We start from the raw sequence: 15,415 nt of genomic DNA, 5'->3' as shown, positions 1-15,415 counted from the left end.
AAGACGGTAAAAGTTTAAAATTTGTTATAATGTGAGTTCGATTTACATAGAAATCCCTGTATATACGTGAGTTGCACAAATATACTTTGCCAAGAGCATCGCTCTTTCTTGTTTCAGAGTTATTCTTGACCTCTAGTTTTGATGCATTATCCTATCTTGGGTATACCGAAAACGTTAGTAAACGTATCTATTTCTTGGTTTCATTATGGCAAATGATTTAATCAGAGACAGAGGTGATGGAAAGCAAGTTGTATTTAGTCGAAATAAAGAAAGAGAGGATCATAATGTTGAAAAAAAAGGAAAAGGAAACCTGTGATGCTTGCACTTATTGTTGTACTTGTAGGGCTAGTAGGATATCGCAAAAACTATTTAGAATGTATATTATTACTAGCGACCCGCCCCGGCTTCGCTGATACTAAACACACTACATTGTACATATAAACCTTCAATATAAACCTTTTATTATTCCGTCTATTAAAAAAACCCGCATCAAAATCCGTTGCGTATTTTTGATGATTTAAGCATGTACAGGAATTATAGACAGAGTAAGTAACTTTGTTTTATACTATTTAGTGAAGACAGTCAAACTTCATCAGCACCTAGGGTAACCCAGCGGAGGAATATGATAAAAGGAAAGTTATTAAAATTATTATTAAAATGTAGCTCATAGCTGATTGGTTCAGTATCAAATGATCATATGCATGGACAATCATTGCCTCCCAACTATTTTACATAGTATTTTTAAAACTAAAAACTTAAATACCCCAACAATTTACAACTGCTTTTCGAAGTAAAAGCCTGCATTCAGAGCACATAGGTGGAGGATGTAATCCGGCGCAGTCTCGGTGAAATCATTGTAGCTTTTCAATGCTAGACTTAATGTAAGAGGCTTAGCGAACTTGTTGCGCTAAAGTGTAACAACAGTTGAACTAACATGGTTCGTTTTGGATCGAAATAAACTACTTACAACACCTATGTGATTTGGGCGCCTTAATGCATTTGTGGCAGCACCAAAAGTTTTGTTTGCTGTTTACATTGTGAGGAATAGTGTGTTTTTTGAAAATATTTTTGGACAAATAATTAAGCTTTCTTTACGTCAAGATACACATTTTGATAAGTAACAGATATAGGTAAGTGATACTTCTTATCGAGTGAGTTGCAGGTTGTTTTAATCACCTAACTTATAACCTGCAGAGTTTTCTTAAAGCATGACGGATTCTGACCCGTAATAGGCATGATGACAAATTTTTAAATTCCTTTGTATGATGTAGGTATACGTCTATTTTATACGGAAAATCATTAATTTAAAAAAAATGCGAAGTTTTTTTGTCAAATAATTGCATTTTTCTCTGTCCACTTTGAATCCGGCGCGAAAACGCTTGTCAGTGTCATGCCGTCACTTGTGACGTCACGCCTTGGGTTGACAAGATGCAAGTAAACAACGCTCGTTCAATAATTAAGTTTTTTTGTATTATTAAATATGAATTCGAAAGTGTATAAGTGGTGTGGGGTCCCCCAGTGTAAGAACACATCCATAACAACTCATTTTAAGTTATTTGTGTACGTTTCTCTGGTTTCTCACATTAAAAAATACGAAAAAAGTGGCTTAAACTTGCAAGGCGAGATTCAAAACCAATATTACCCAGTATTTTTTACCCACACCATTATTTTTGTGAAGATCACTTTGATGTAAGTTTTTACATAGTTTTCTAGATTCTAGTATAATATAGGTTTTGTACGAGGTCTAAATGGTAAAAAACCGGCCAAGTGCGACTCGGACTTACCCACGAAGGGTTCCGTACCATAAAAAAAAATCACGTTTGTTGTATGGGAGCCACCCAAATTATTTATTTTATTCAAATTTTCAGTATTTGTTGTTATAACGGCAACAGAAATATATCATCTGTGAAAAATCCAACATGGACGGACAGAGGAGCGAAAACAATAGGGTCCCGTTTTACCTTTTGGGTACGGAACCCTAAAAAGGTGCACAACTGTCTGTTACTTTTAGTTTACACATAGACATAATACATCTTTTTTGCATCCTAAAGATATCTTTATTTGATGCCAAAAACTCTCCTAGCATATATCGATTCTAGGCAAATTAGCGTTGTTTGCCTAATCAATCCTTGCTTCATGATTCGTGTTATTTTATATTCGATTTTAATAACATTTACATTCAAATAGTACTCGTTATAAACAATTAATTAATGAAAACACAGAGATTCGCAGAGGAAGTTTACAATGCGAAATGTGACGTTTGTGCGAGTTTTTAATGCGTCGACCAAAAGGTGACGTCACGCGCTCTGATTGGTGTTCAAGATATCATGGCGGATTGCCTTATTTCGTAGTTTTATTTTATAAAAATAAATATTAATCACATTATTAAAAAAGAAAACAATGCGCGTTTTATATTCCAAGCTTCAACTTTAATTTAATAAGTATAATATTTTAATGATTTTTAATTACTGTCATCATGCCTATTGTAAAAACGACAGCTACTGAGTAGCGCATGGGGTCACCGGCTTTACATGCCCTCTCAAACATAATCATGCTACACATAGACAATACATTATCAGCGGATTACAATACCCGCCGATTCCGTTGATTTTCGATTAGAAATTGAAATTGATTTGAAATTGGACATCTATACTAATACAATAAAGAGGAAACAGAAATTACTGAACTGATGTGATTTTTTTTTCACACTAGAAAAGCCTTCCCAATTTATACAGGCTATATTTTAACTCGGTAAGTAGTTCCCACAGGACGCGGGTGAGACGACGGAAAAGCCTGTAATGTATATGAAGCTAATGTCAAAATTCAATATCCAATCGCAAAACAAAAGATGGATCGGTTATTGTAATTCTCCATACATCGATTATCACAAATCGATACCTTCAACGGTTATACCGTGAGGTCAACACATGACAACAGGTCACAGGCTTGTAAGATCTGGCATTACATTGAAAGCGGCACTACAACGACATTGAAGCGATATCAATCACTACTGTTATCACGTGACTGTTATTACTAGAACACTGTCGTATGTACTCACAGATATGTGGTTTGTACAACATGTTGGGGTGAATTAGCCCCAACATATTTTTTTCATAGATCAGCCAGGTACTTGAATGTTAATCGCCAGCAATTGTTTTTTTTTGGAGCCCTTCTACTTGATAATAGAGTACAGGATAGTGATTTTTGTAAGTATAAAAATTGGTAAGCAGTGATATACCTCTTAAGACAATGAAATGCTTGTCGTTGCATTGAGTAAGCCATGTTTTTTGATGCATATTATGTGTAAATCAAAACTAAGTATTTATGTATGATAAATGACGCATATTATGAATGAATCTAACACGTGCGTTTATTATCTCAAACATAATTATTAAGTTTTGTTCCTGTATACTGTATCTAAGTACCTAATAACAATGCATAAGTTAGGAAGAGTTTCAAGTTCAGTCATAGTACATAGATAGATTGAACGTATTCCAGCTTTGCCCTTGCTAGTCTCAGAAACTTAAATTCACGCTGCAATCCTCTCGTGGTTCGAAAGGCACGTAAAGAGATTGTTCCTCACTTCGCAGTACTTATAGATGGCTTGAAAGTTTCAAAGTCTTGTTAAAGAAGTTTTGATAGTATTGGCGGCTTTAGAGCACATAATCTATGCATAAATAATTTGGAAGGAATATTTGTGGAAATAATTTAAGAGGTGCTTTATGACCGACAAAAAAGACATAAAATTTGATTTTGCACGATTTGAAATTGTGTCAATTTTGGCCTTTAGTTTTCTTTTTGAAATCATCCAATGACCCCTCTCTGAGGGTTAGCAGCGTGAGTGAGTGTCATACTCTTACTGACTAAAACCCATCATTATGTTCTTTTGTAGGCCTTTTATGTACCAGGGCCGCGGTAACTCTTTCGAAAAATCCCGCATCCCCGGCAAAAATTTTGGCCATCGAATTCTTTACGCAGAAATTTTTTTTTTGTTTGGCATAATGTTGGCAAACTAAAGAGCATGTGTGTATTGGGTAGTCATTTATCAGCATTGACCCACGTTGGGTGCCATTTGTGGTACAATCGATAAACCATGGTCATGTAATAGTCAACTGTTTGTTTTATCGAATAGATAATCTTTTACACGTTATTATGTATATAAAGCATTGTTGGTGAACCATTGTATGTCCTGATATTTATTAACAGATTGTTAAGCAAATTATCACCGTAATACGAGTATTTGTATGTGCTGCATTACAAATGGCGTTGATTTTCAACAGCAATAAAGCGGTGATAATATATTAATACCACAATTTTATTGATTTTAGTTTGTTTATTCAAGAGTGGAAAATGTTTTTCTATTTGGTTTAGTTCGTCATTCATCAATATCAAGCACACTTTAATGAGGTGACTACAAAACTATTCTAAATTACCTTAAAAGATAATAATTTACATATACTATCCAATGATTCAGACAAAATTAAAAAATATATATGCACTCACATTTTGCTGGAGTATTTCCCTGCCACTGGACAGTCGTCCAAAGATTTTAATTTAATTAAAACACGACTTCAAAACACAACAGTATTAAGGTACCCACAACATTTTAATCCCTTATGCAGGTAGAGCATCTGAAGTAATTAAAATACTCGTATGTCATATTTCCCGTACAGCCTCCGGAAAGATTTTTATAAGCCGTTCGTCTCCCATTTCTCTGATTCACTACTCATATTTATTACAAACTAATCGTTTCCCGCGGCTCCACACTTGTCCTGAGAGAACTAATTTCCGCACCTGTATAAAAAGTCTTATTCTTGTGTACCTAACTTCCTCAGGCTTTAGGTTACCTGTGTATCAATTTCGATTCGAATTGGTTCTGTAGTATTGGCTTGACAGCATGAAAGACGGGCACCGTTTACTCTGAATCACAGGGTTTCTGATGTGAAATTGTATTGGATTGTTTGTAACGTTTCGGTAAACTGATTCTGCCGAATTTGAATAAGTATTTATCATCCCCACCAACCTCCTTATCGCAATTTTATTTCCATACTCTTCTGTCTGTCGTCATCTCACAAGTAACATTCTTTCTTACCATATCGACTTTCACACAATCCATCCATCGTTTCCTTTGTTGTTCCTCTTCTATTCCATTATACCCGTCCACGTTCATACCCAAAACCTTCGAGTTAAGTACATAAATACCCACCCAAAACAAAAATGTGAAAGACTGCCAAGTTCGATAATATGGGAATGCTTCGCCTATAAAAGAAGTGAGATCTGAATAAGTACCAAGTTCCATACACATACCTCAGTTAAAAATAGTTACTTTTTTAATGATGTTACTTGGCAAGTTTTCATACACCTTGTTATAAACCTACTAAACGCAATGAATCAAGTATTTAATTTTCTATTAAAACTTGCCAAGTAATCATCATTAAAAAGTAACTATTTTTAACTGAGGTATGTGTATGGAACTTGGTACTTATTCAGATCTCACTTCTTTTATAGGCGAAGCATTCCCATATTATCGAACTTGGCAGTCTTTCACATTTTTGTTTTGGGTGGGATTTCATTTATTTTTGTAAGGTTGTTTATTTTATTTTTTTTCTTATGATGAAGTTAGTTAAAGAAATGTCTCATTTATACTATTTTTTAGATTTTTTAATATGCACTATGTTTCTTACAAAGAAATGAACTAGATTAACTAAATGGACTAGATTTACCAACTGACTGACATGACATGTTATCATATATTATGTTCGTGGATCAAAGTTACACATTCGTTATTTTCGAAAGTAATTCACACTTGGCCGTTTTCAGATTTTTACTTTACTTTGACTAAATACAAACCTTTGTACCATTCGAAGATATATTATATAAATATAGATAAATTTAGTTCGTTTTAGTTCCTTAGGGGAATAAATTTACACCGGGTATAAAACACCTTCATTATTTTGAAACCGACTCACACTTGGCCATTTTCAGATTTTTCCCTTTAACTTGACATAAAGACCTACCTCCATGCCAAATTTCAAGTCAATACGACCATTGGAAGTGGTCTAGGTTTTTGATGAGTGAGTCAGTGAATAAGTGAATAAGTGTATAGTAAAAATAGCGATTTTCTGACGTCAATATCTCAAGAGCTACAATAGGTATATTAATGAAATTTTGTATTTTAGATAAGTGAGGGGGTCTCAACAGATACTAGAAATTTGATATGCGTAAATAAAATAGATTTTGAGTTACAAGGGGGTCGAATTTGGCCCGAAATGGTTCGTGTAATATAACCCACGGCCGGTGTGTCGCTTTTTTGCTCGAACTTGGCGGACACACTGCCGTGTGTCTAGATATGGCTGGTATACTACTCCCAAGTAAATAGCAGTTTCTTGGTTTAGATAAAACTTAGAGAAACAGGTGTTAGTAAAATAAATATTCTTTCCGAAAGACACCTCTGTCACACGAGTTCTTAAAAACCATCACAATATTACACTGTAAGCCCACTGTGGGCTGAAATTGTGTTCAGCACAACAGTCTTTAGGAAACCAGTGTTCAACATTATATTATAATTTATTACTTGTCCTTTGTAAAGTTTTCTCGGTTCCTACTTATAAGGTTTCGCCTTTGAGGTATTGTGCATACAGAAAAGTGTGTGGATAGAATATTATTATTCTCGGAAAACGTGCCATGCTTTTGTCTTAGAGTGCATGTTACAATTTTATTATTTTGAAATGAATTTAATATGACTGCTATAATTTGAATCAGGTAAAAAAAAAATTGTTAGTCCTACGCCTCAAAACGCAATTAAAAGCCTTTTTCGTAAGAAATAGCTACTAATAATAAATATATTTGAAATAAAGTTATTTATTTAATGCAACATCTTTGGTGTCATAAGTTTTCTATACTATAATATTACAAAGAGGAAAACTTTGTTTGTTTGGTTGTAATGGATAGACTCAAAAACTACTGGACCGATTTTAAATATTCTTTCACCATTAGAAAGCTATATTATCTGCGAGTAACATAGGCTATATTTTATCCCGGTGCGGGCAGTAGCTCCCACGGGATGCGAGTGAAACCGCGGGAAAACGGCTAGTTTGTAATAATACCAAAGATTTTGCATCAAATACTTTTAAGATTCTTAAATCTATCTTTGTAGAGTGGTTTCTGACGTTTCCACCTAAGATTTCCATTACTATCTGATGCCAATCGCAAACTGAAGTGGGCACGAACTAATCCACAATAGGATTTTGATCTATCTATAGACGTAGATAGATCTATAGACGTATGCTTATTGGTTGCAGCATTGTAAGCGCTTTGTTTCCGTAACGGTCACGGAGTATGGCACGGAATAACTTATGGTAATACCACTGACGCGTGATCACTGCGTTGTGGGCACGGAGGATGGAAGATAAGTGGAGATTCCATAGGTCAGATGCCTTCTTGTAGGTCAACTTAAGGTAGGCCTACGCCTACCTTAAGTTACTCATAAACGATCAGTTACTAGATCTAACGAGGCATCTGTGTGTCTTGTCCAATCAAGATCAATCTGCTGGTTATAAAATTATTTATGGGTTCCAAGGCTGGTGTATGAGGGTGACGCTAGTAACGTTCCTCGTCTCCCAAACACTCGTATTTTGGCGCTACTTAAGTGATGTTGCGTTATGACATCTCCGCTAGTCTTTTGTTCTCCATGGACGTGGGCATATACCTTATGGGTCATATAGGTATCGTATCTGCTGGGGCTGAGGGGTGATTTGAAAGAGTTACCGGCCCTGGTACGTGATAGGCTTGAAAAGGAATAAAGGTGGGTTTTAGTCCGTAAAAGTCTAAAGATCTTCTGATAATTTTCATCTCAAAAAAATAAAAAAAACTAAAGGTAGTAAAATATTAGTGCTGATTCTTTGCAATCCTTTTGATAGGTAACTTTAATGCGTATTTATATTTTCCTATTAAAGTTCTTTTCCGTGCCCGATTTGATCGGAGTGGCAGACAAAAAAGTTCAAATGAAATTAATGACACTATTTCCTCGATATCAATTGGATGACCAAAAATAACCTAAAAATAAATCTAAGCAAAACTAAAATTATGTGGTTCAGCCAACGTAAAGCCACTCCCCAATTAAATATTAATTATAAAGGTACACCACTGAGCACTACAGAAAAAGCAAAATTTCTAGGCGTAACCATTGACACAAAATTAAACTGGAAGGCTCATTCTGTATGCCCTATGGAAACTTTCATATGTCGTGAATTCAGACGCATTAGTTATGGCATACCATGGCATCGTAGGGTCTGTGTTAAGATTTGGCATCTTATTCTGGGGCAACTCCACGAATAAGGAAATGCTGTTCAAAATCCCAAAAAAGATGTATCAGGGCAATGTTTGGATTAGATATCACAGACAGCTGCAAGCCTTATTTTATAAAACATAAAATTTTAACCCTACCACCTTTATTTATTTATGAAACTGCAATTTTTGTCAAAACAAATTCAAATTTATTTAATCGTCTCTCGGATGTGGTAAGTCGCAGCCGGAGAGATAATACCAAACTATGTGTAGTTCGATCAAACACAACACTAATGCACAATAGCATTCTATGTTTGGCCCCAGTTATCTATAATAAAATACCAAAAGAAATAAAAACTTTGAATTTAAAACTATTTAAAATACATTTGAAAAAATATCTAATTGAGAGGTGCTACTATAGCTTGACAGACTTCCTAAACACCTAATATTATGACATTTTTTCTTTATCGATTATAATTGCATTACTACAATAATATTTGTACGCTGTTTAATAACGGCAAAATATGATTCTTATTTATTATACCTTTAACACCTTGTTTACTCATGTTTTCAAATAAAATATCTTCTTTTATCTTTTATCTTTTACCACGATGAGTTTCGCAGGCTGCTGAAATAATAGCGTTTAATGTGCTCTAAATTGTGGTGTTAAACAGCCAAGCAAACCACAACACTGCGGTCAGATAGCCACTATTACGATGTGGTTTCATGGATAAATAGTCATTTCAGTGTATTATTTAGACTCATCTGTCTAATATAGAGGCCGACGGAAAACATCGGAAACAAATACGATGATACCGATTCTGTCAGTAATTTTATAAAGGGTGGCATATTTTATAATTGGCATTATACATAATTTAAGTTACTGATTTAAAACCTAACCTAACCTAAAACAGGAACTAACCAGAAGAGAATATGTACAACCATAAACGAACGCATGTAATTATATATGCCTCTTGTCCGATTTAATGCAAGCTAAAAAAAAATAACTCTAAGTATATGCATGTGGTCCATACCTCTCGTGCATCTAAGCCACCCGCTTTTACCAAAAAGGTTTTCATACTATATGTAGGGTTGACCCTTAATGTAGCTATAATAACAACCTTGCTGTTTCACCGCTGCTATCACGATGCCTCGAAGGGAAACCCTAACGCTTGTCAGTTATTGGCTCCATCACGTAATTAGCTGTCAGACGCATCGCTGTTATCATTAGAATTCGATATTCAAAGCTGACCGTTGGACCATGAATGCATTATAATTCGGTTTTCAATCAATGCGCTTTGACTGCCTGTACGAGGTGTCTGTAATTAAAATGACTAACGCGATGCCCAGTATCAGTGCCGTATAATGAGCTATTGTTTCGTGACATTTAATGACTTCACTGTTACATTAGTTTGATTTCCTATTTTCTGTGTAAAATACGGAATAAAGGTTATTTGTTGAAAGAGAATATAAAATGTTATCATCTTTTACCTATCTTAGAAATGAAAGCCTTTAAAAGGGGACTGGATTTATTTTATATCAAACAAAGTTTACATTGTGCAAAAGTAAAAAGCAAGGAGCTTAAATCCATCTGCTACGACAACGTGCTACGCCGTAGCTTCGTAGCAATCATGTAGTTCTTTTTTGTATTAGACTTGAGTGCTTTCGATACGAAAATGGAGTGTTAGTCATAACTTTTATTATAAAGTGTATTGGAAAATACAATCATTTCGTCGCTCAAAATTGTGTTTTTTTTTTTTTCAGATAACCTTAATCTATTTACGGGATTATTAATCAGCTGAACTTTCTTCTTATATTTATTATAAATGGGATAGTTAATTTAAGTCTAACAAACGATGACTGTTAAATAACATTTCATATTTCAATTCGGAGAATACATCACAGGTCCACAATGGATTCGATTAGTACACCTAAAATGGAATAATTGGAAATTATCCTGGCGTATGTCGAAAGCCTGTTTTGCAACAAATCCGACGGTTGTTCATTAAAACGTAATATGGTAAAGCTTTGAAGTTTATTTGAAAAGGGATCGGGAAATGCGAATGGCAGTGCAGTCCTCACTAATATTATAAATGGGTTAGTCAGTTTTTGTTTGTGAACTTTCAGGTGAAAAGGAACCGTTAACTATGGAAAATATACAGATTTATGTAGATAGTAAAGTACACAAGTTTAGTGTACATATTTCCCTGCCAGGGCTTAAAGAGTTACCATGGTACTGGTACATAAAGGGCTAAGAAAGAACATGACGGGTTTTAGTTAGTGAGAGTCTGACACTCCCACACGCTGCTAACCCATATAGGTCATTTGATAATTTCCCTTAAAAAAGAATACATTTTGAAGTGGACATTTTTATTACAATGATATAGTTCTGTTTATATTCGCATCAAACCGCAGAAAGCAACTAGTGCTTCATAATGGAATCTCGCCGTCGGAGCCGCTAATGTACTTAGCTCAAAATACACGTGAATTTATTGTGAAACAGCCAGTCACGGGCTCTCGATCAAAACTAAATTTCGTCAAAGAGAATCGCAGGTTTTAATTAAAATATTCTTTGGCGATCACTGTTCCGCGTCGAACAGTTTCAATCGAAATTCGGCAATATGAAATTCAAATAGTATTTTGGGAATTCCGATTGATGAATGCAACGCTGTTAGTATTTAATTACTTATTGCAGAAATGTGTTCGGCGTTTTGATGTAAATTCAAACCTTATTTAAAGTAAATCAAATATGCTGATTAGCTAATATTACTGACTTATTGACAATGCAGGTATAAATTTCTCATTAGGTGCGTTTATGTGCCACCGCATCTCAGTCATTGCAAGTCACCGTTTTTGGCGGCCAGTTCGAATGCAAAAAAATATATATTTTAAATGTCTAACCGGGTGTCAGAAATACTCAACCATGATAACAAGCGCTTTGTACGAGTAATTACCCGGCCAAACATTGGACAATATAACTGAAACAAGCAGTACGAGAGTTCGTTTATTTACGAAAAAATAAAATTGAATACAAAAGCATTCTCTTTGCTAATTAATTAGCTGTTTCTTTTATTGAAATGTCAGCGCTTTTGCAAGTGGATTGTTTATTTTATACTTCTGTAATCTGGTATGCACTCTGAATGGTTCTTTAAGGAGCGGAATAAATACCCTTTGACATAAACATCTACTTCCTTCTTTTCTTTTTATTACGTCTAATTGAAGACAACTATTCGCGGAAAACAGATCTTTATTCCTTGTCTTCTACGTCGTCTTGAGAACTTTCTCTAGAATGAGATTACTTACTGAAAACTTAGTGCAGTTTTTACGAACCTAACTAGAGAAATCAGTACTCACGAACAAACAAACAATCCTTCAACTTTATTTATTAGTTCTGTGATATTGGCATTTTATTTACCTTTGCTCGTTAGAGAAAGAAAATGCATTTCTATTATAAAGTCGGCAGATTTTTTCGCTTGTTATTTACAAGCTCAATGCTTTCCAATGCTTATTCTCGAGAGAGTCCGTACCTAGAATTCCAAATACAAATAATTAGGTACTCAATATTCAAGGAATTATTAGATGTAAAACTACATTTCTACATCTTCATGTTTATTCAATAAAATATAAATAATAGCTTCGTGGAATCAATTACTCAAAATAGGTTTATTTTCAGTAAATATAAGGTCAGCTTCTAATTCAAATAAAATAAATAAGTCAATATTACAATCAGGATGCTCGGTTGACTTGATTCGTGATTATTTTAATCAACACTATTAGAATAATTATTTATGAATTAAATCATCCGATCATTGTTAGAAATAGGTATCATTTATTGTCGTATTGTATTTTAGTCTATTTTTTCTCGACTATACCTGTGTATATATGGGGATCGGCTTCCAGTCTTCTGGATGCATCTGATTACTAGTGTTTTATATGGAGCGACGGCCTGTCGGCCCTGGACAACCATATGAATTGGTCTCAACTTCACGCATTCAATACCTTCCTGAACTTTTTCAGACAGTCAAACTACTATTAGAACTATTAGAACATAGTTTCAGTCCATTTTCAATAACTATGTATTTCGCTAACAAGCGTAAAAGGTAATAGACCTCAGTTTATCATCTCCGTCCATTAGCCTGCACTTCATACAACATAAGCCGTGGTGTTGTGTAATAGTGAAAGTGACCATTAACATTTTGGACGGCGGCGTACATCTATACATATAATAAAATGATAGGAAAGTCAAAACTGTACATTGAATATTTTTTAAAAAGAATACTTGGGGGGTGATCTATTATCGATTCTGAACCCAAATATATAGTTTTTAGAATTTTTGTCTGTTTGTCTGTTTGTCTGTTTGTCTGTATGTTTGGTCTCACTGAACTCGAAAAGTACTGCATAGATTTAAATCAAATTTTGCATGAATATTACCTGGGAGCCTGTTCAACATATAGGATATATATTATCACGCTATCACCTACGGGGGATGAGCAATGAACGATAATTTCTGTTAACGTTTCTGCAACAGCGGGTGCAATAATGACACATATTTGAATGTTGAACTTTGTAAGTTTATCGGCCTATTATCTATCTTTACATAGAAAATAACGCTTTTATAAGTAACTTGAGCAAAAAACTGAATTTAAAGAAATGATATCCTAAAATTATAGATGAAGAAAATCATGCAGAAACAGATGTGCCATAAAACTGGTAGTAGGTAAAATATCAATGAAAACAGACTTCACTTTGTCATGGTATGTTCTTACTTTCAAGAAAAAAATATATGACAACTTGTGTATTTTGCTACTGTAAAAACACTACAAGAAATATCAGCGCATCATCAGGGACATTTTTATAATTCTTTCACCATTAGAAAGCTACATTATCTACGAGTAACATAGGGTATATTTTATCCCGGTGCGGGCAGTAGTTCCCATGGGAAGCGGTACCCACGTCCCGAAGAAATTATGAACTTCCCCACATTCTTAAAAAGTCTACATATGTTGTTCTGACATAATATAAGCTATACCTCTCATAAACATGAATATCCATTCATCTCATCCAATAACAAACATGCATCACACTGAAAGTGCATTGCGAGTCTAAGATTTTATTATTATAAAAAAAACATTGTAATTAATATTCAAACATCCTTAAAAATAAGTTCCTGGTTTTAATATATTACATTATTTTGAATTCACTTACATATAAATAGAAGGTCCTTATTAATATACTTTTTGAGTAATAAAGAATGTAGGCAAAATATGACCGAAAACATTGTGTCACTTCTAAAATTAACATCAATGGGAATAACTAACTACCTGTCACAATATGTCAACAAGATGTCAACAGAAGACAAGAGTTCGTTCGTTCTGAAAACGTACAAATTACGCGTCGCAGGCCAGAGACATACTTGCTTTCAACTCCTGATCACAAATCATCGAGCTAAGAATTATATCACAAATACACCGTTTACAATTACGAACAGTCACAGTCAGACCCACGGACTGAGTCTAAAAAACATCTTTTATATAGCTACGTTTATATCATTTATATTATTCAGTTACTAAGACAGAATTACTATCAAACGTGTTTTTGCTAAATGTTCTATTAGTTTTTGCAAACATACATTCCCAACTCTGATCTCATGGAGGTGGCGCCCGGATCTCACCACTGTGCGGACTGTGCGACCTATCGCACCCGGCCCCGGTTTAAACCATGATCTGGAGCGAGAAGAAATGGGATGACAAAGAATGAGGCGGCGGAGCGACTGAAAATTCCCAACTCTCATTCCAGCCACTGCGGTAAGACACCACGAAAGCCGGATGTCGAGAGACGACTCCCGGCCACCGTAGGCGTGAGCGATTAGTTTTGAGTGGGTCATCGACCTTCCGGCTTCTGGGAGACCCGTTATTTCACGCGCCCCTCGAGGAGATTCAGCAAACCCCTGTGAGGCCCACTAGGGCCAAAGCCTGACACTCCCTCACACTGCTCAAACTGATGGCTGAGAATTACGTAACTTTCCAGGATGCCATGCAACGTGTTTCAAATGCCCAGACCTTTGGGAGCTTGGTAATCCTTTTCTCCACCTTAACTTGAGTTTTGTGGTACATGAACAAATTAGAATAGTAATGAATTAGGTCATCATCATCACGTATTTACCAACTCTTAATGTTCATCATGCACACCCGCTTCTCTAACTTTATTGAAGGATCACTAAAATTGTTTCAGTTAGTTTAACTACGCTACTATAGCCCGTTGTCAAACCTTTTAATATCAATTCTGTAGAAGTGTGAATATCGAATGTGTAGTATATCGAATTTCCGTTTGTGCATTGCACAAAAACCATCGTTATGATTTTCGAGAAGTCAAAAGAGTCGGCTGGCTAAGAATTATATTCATCGTTGGTTAATTGAATACATTTTCAGAAACCACAATAGCAGTAGGAATCAAAGCGAATGATCGCTTCATAGAGCTCTGATTTTCTCGAGGCGATCAAGTCAGTTCATATTCATATTCATATTTATTTGCATACCATAAAGTTATAAAGATGTTACAAGGGGCTTAAAGCTAGGTACATATTATGGACCCTGTTAGGGCACAGCAAAAGAAGGCTAGAAAGTCTAATTACAGTAGTAGATGCAATAGTAGATTAGGAAAACACAAGTTATTCATTCGACTATCTTTTTATCGTCAAGGTATTCTTTGACGCTATAGTAGCATTTGCTTAGGAGAAGTTTTTTCAATTTGTTTGCAAATATATGTGTCTTTTTTTTTCTTCTGGTTCTGGTCTGTTCGCTCATCAGATCTTTGAAAGCGGTTCGATGATAATATACTGTTGTCCTGTTTACCTACGTGTGACACATAATATGGTATTTAAACGTCCTCCGCAAGAGAGCGAACGTTTGTGCTATTTATAAAGACGAAATTTTACCGTTGTGCAGTAGTGACGCACAGTATACACAGCACTTATGTTTCTTCTGATCTGCTGGCTCCACCAAGAAATGACAAATTGCGAGCGTACATTTTGAAAATCTTGGAAGAACTGCAGGCTTCAAGTGCCAACACACGAATTGGACTTACTCTCTCGGACGTATACTTTACCTGATCGTGAACTAATGCAAACATT

Source organism: Helicoverpa zea, chromosome 31 (assembly GCF_022581195.2).
Source record: "Helicoverpa zea isolate HzStark_Cry1AcR chromosome 31, ilHelZeax1.1, whole genome shotgun sequence".
In the NCBI taxonomy this organism is placed as follows: domain Eukaryota; kingdom Metazoa; phylum Arthropoda; class Insecta; order Lepidoptera; family Noctuidae; genus Helicoverpa; species Helicoverpa zea.
The sequence above is the reverse complement of the archived record's forward strand: the minus strand, read 5'-3'. Positions refer to the sequence as shown.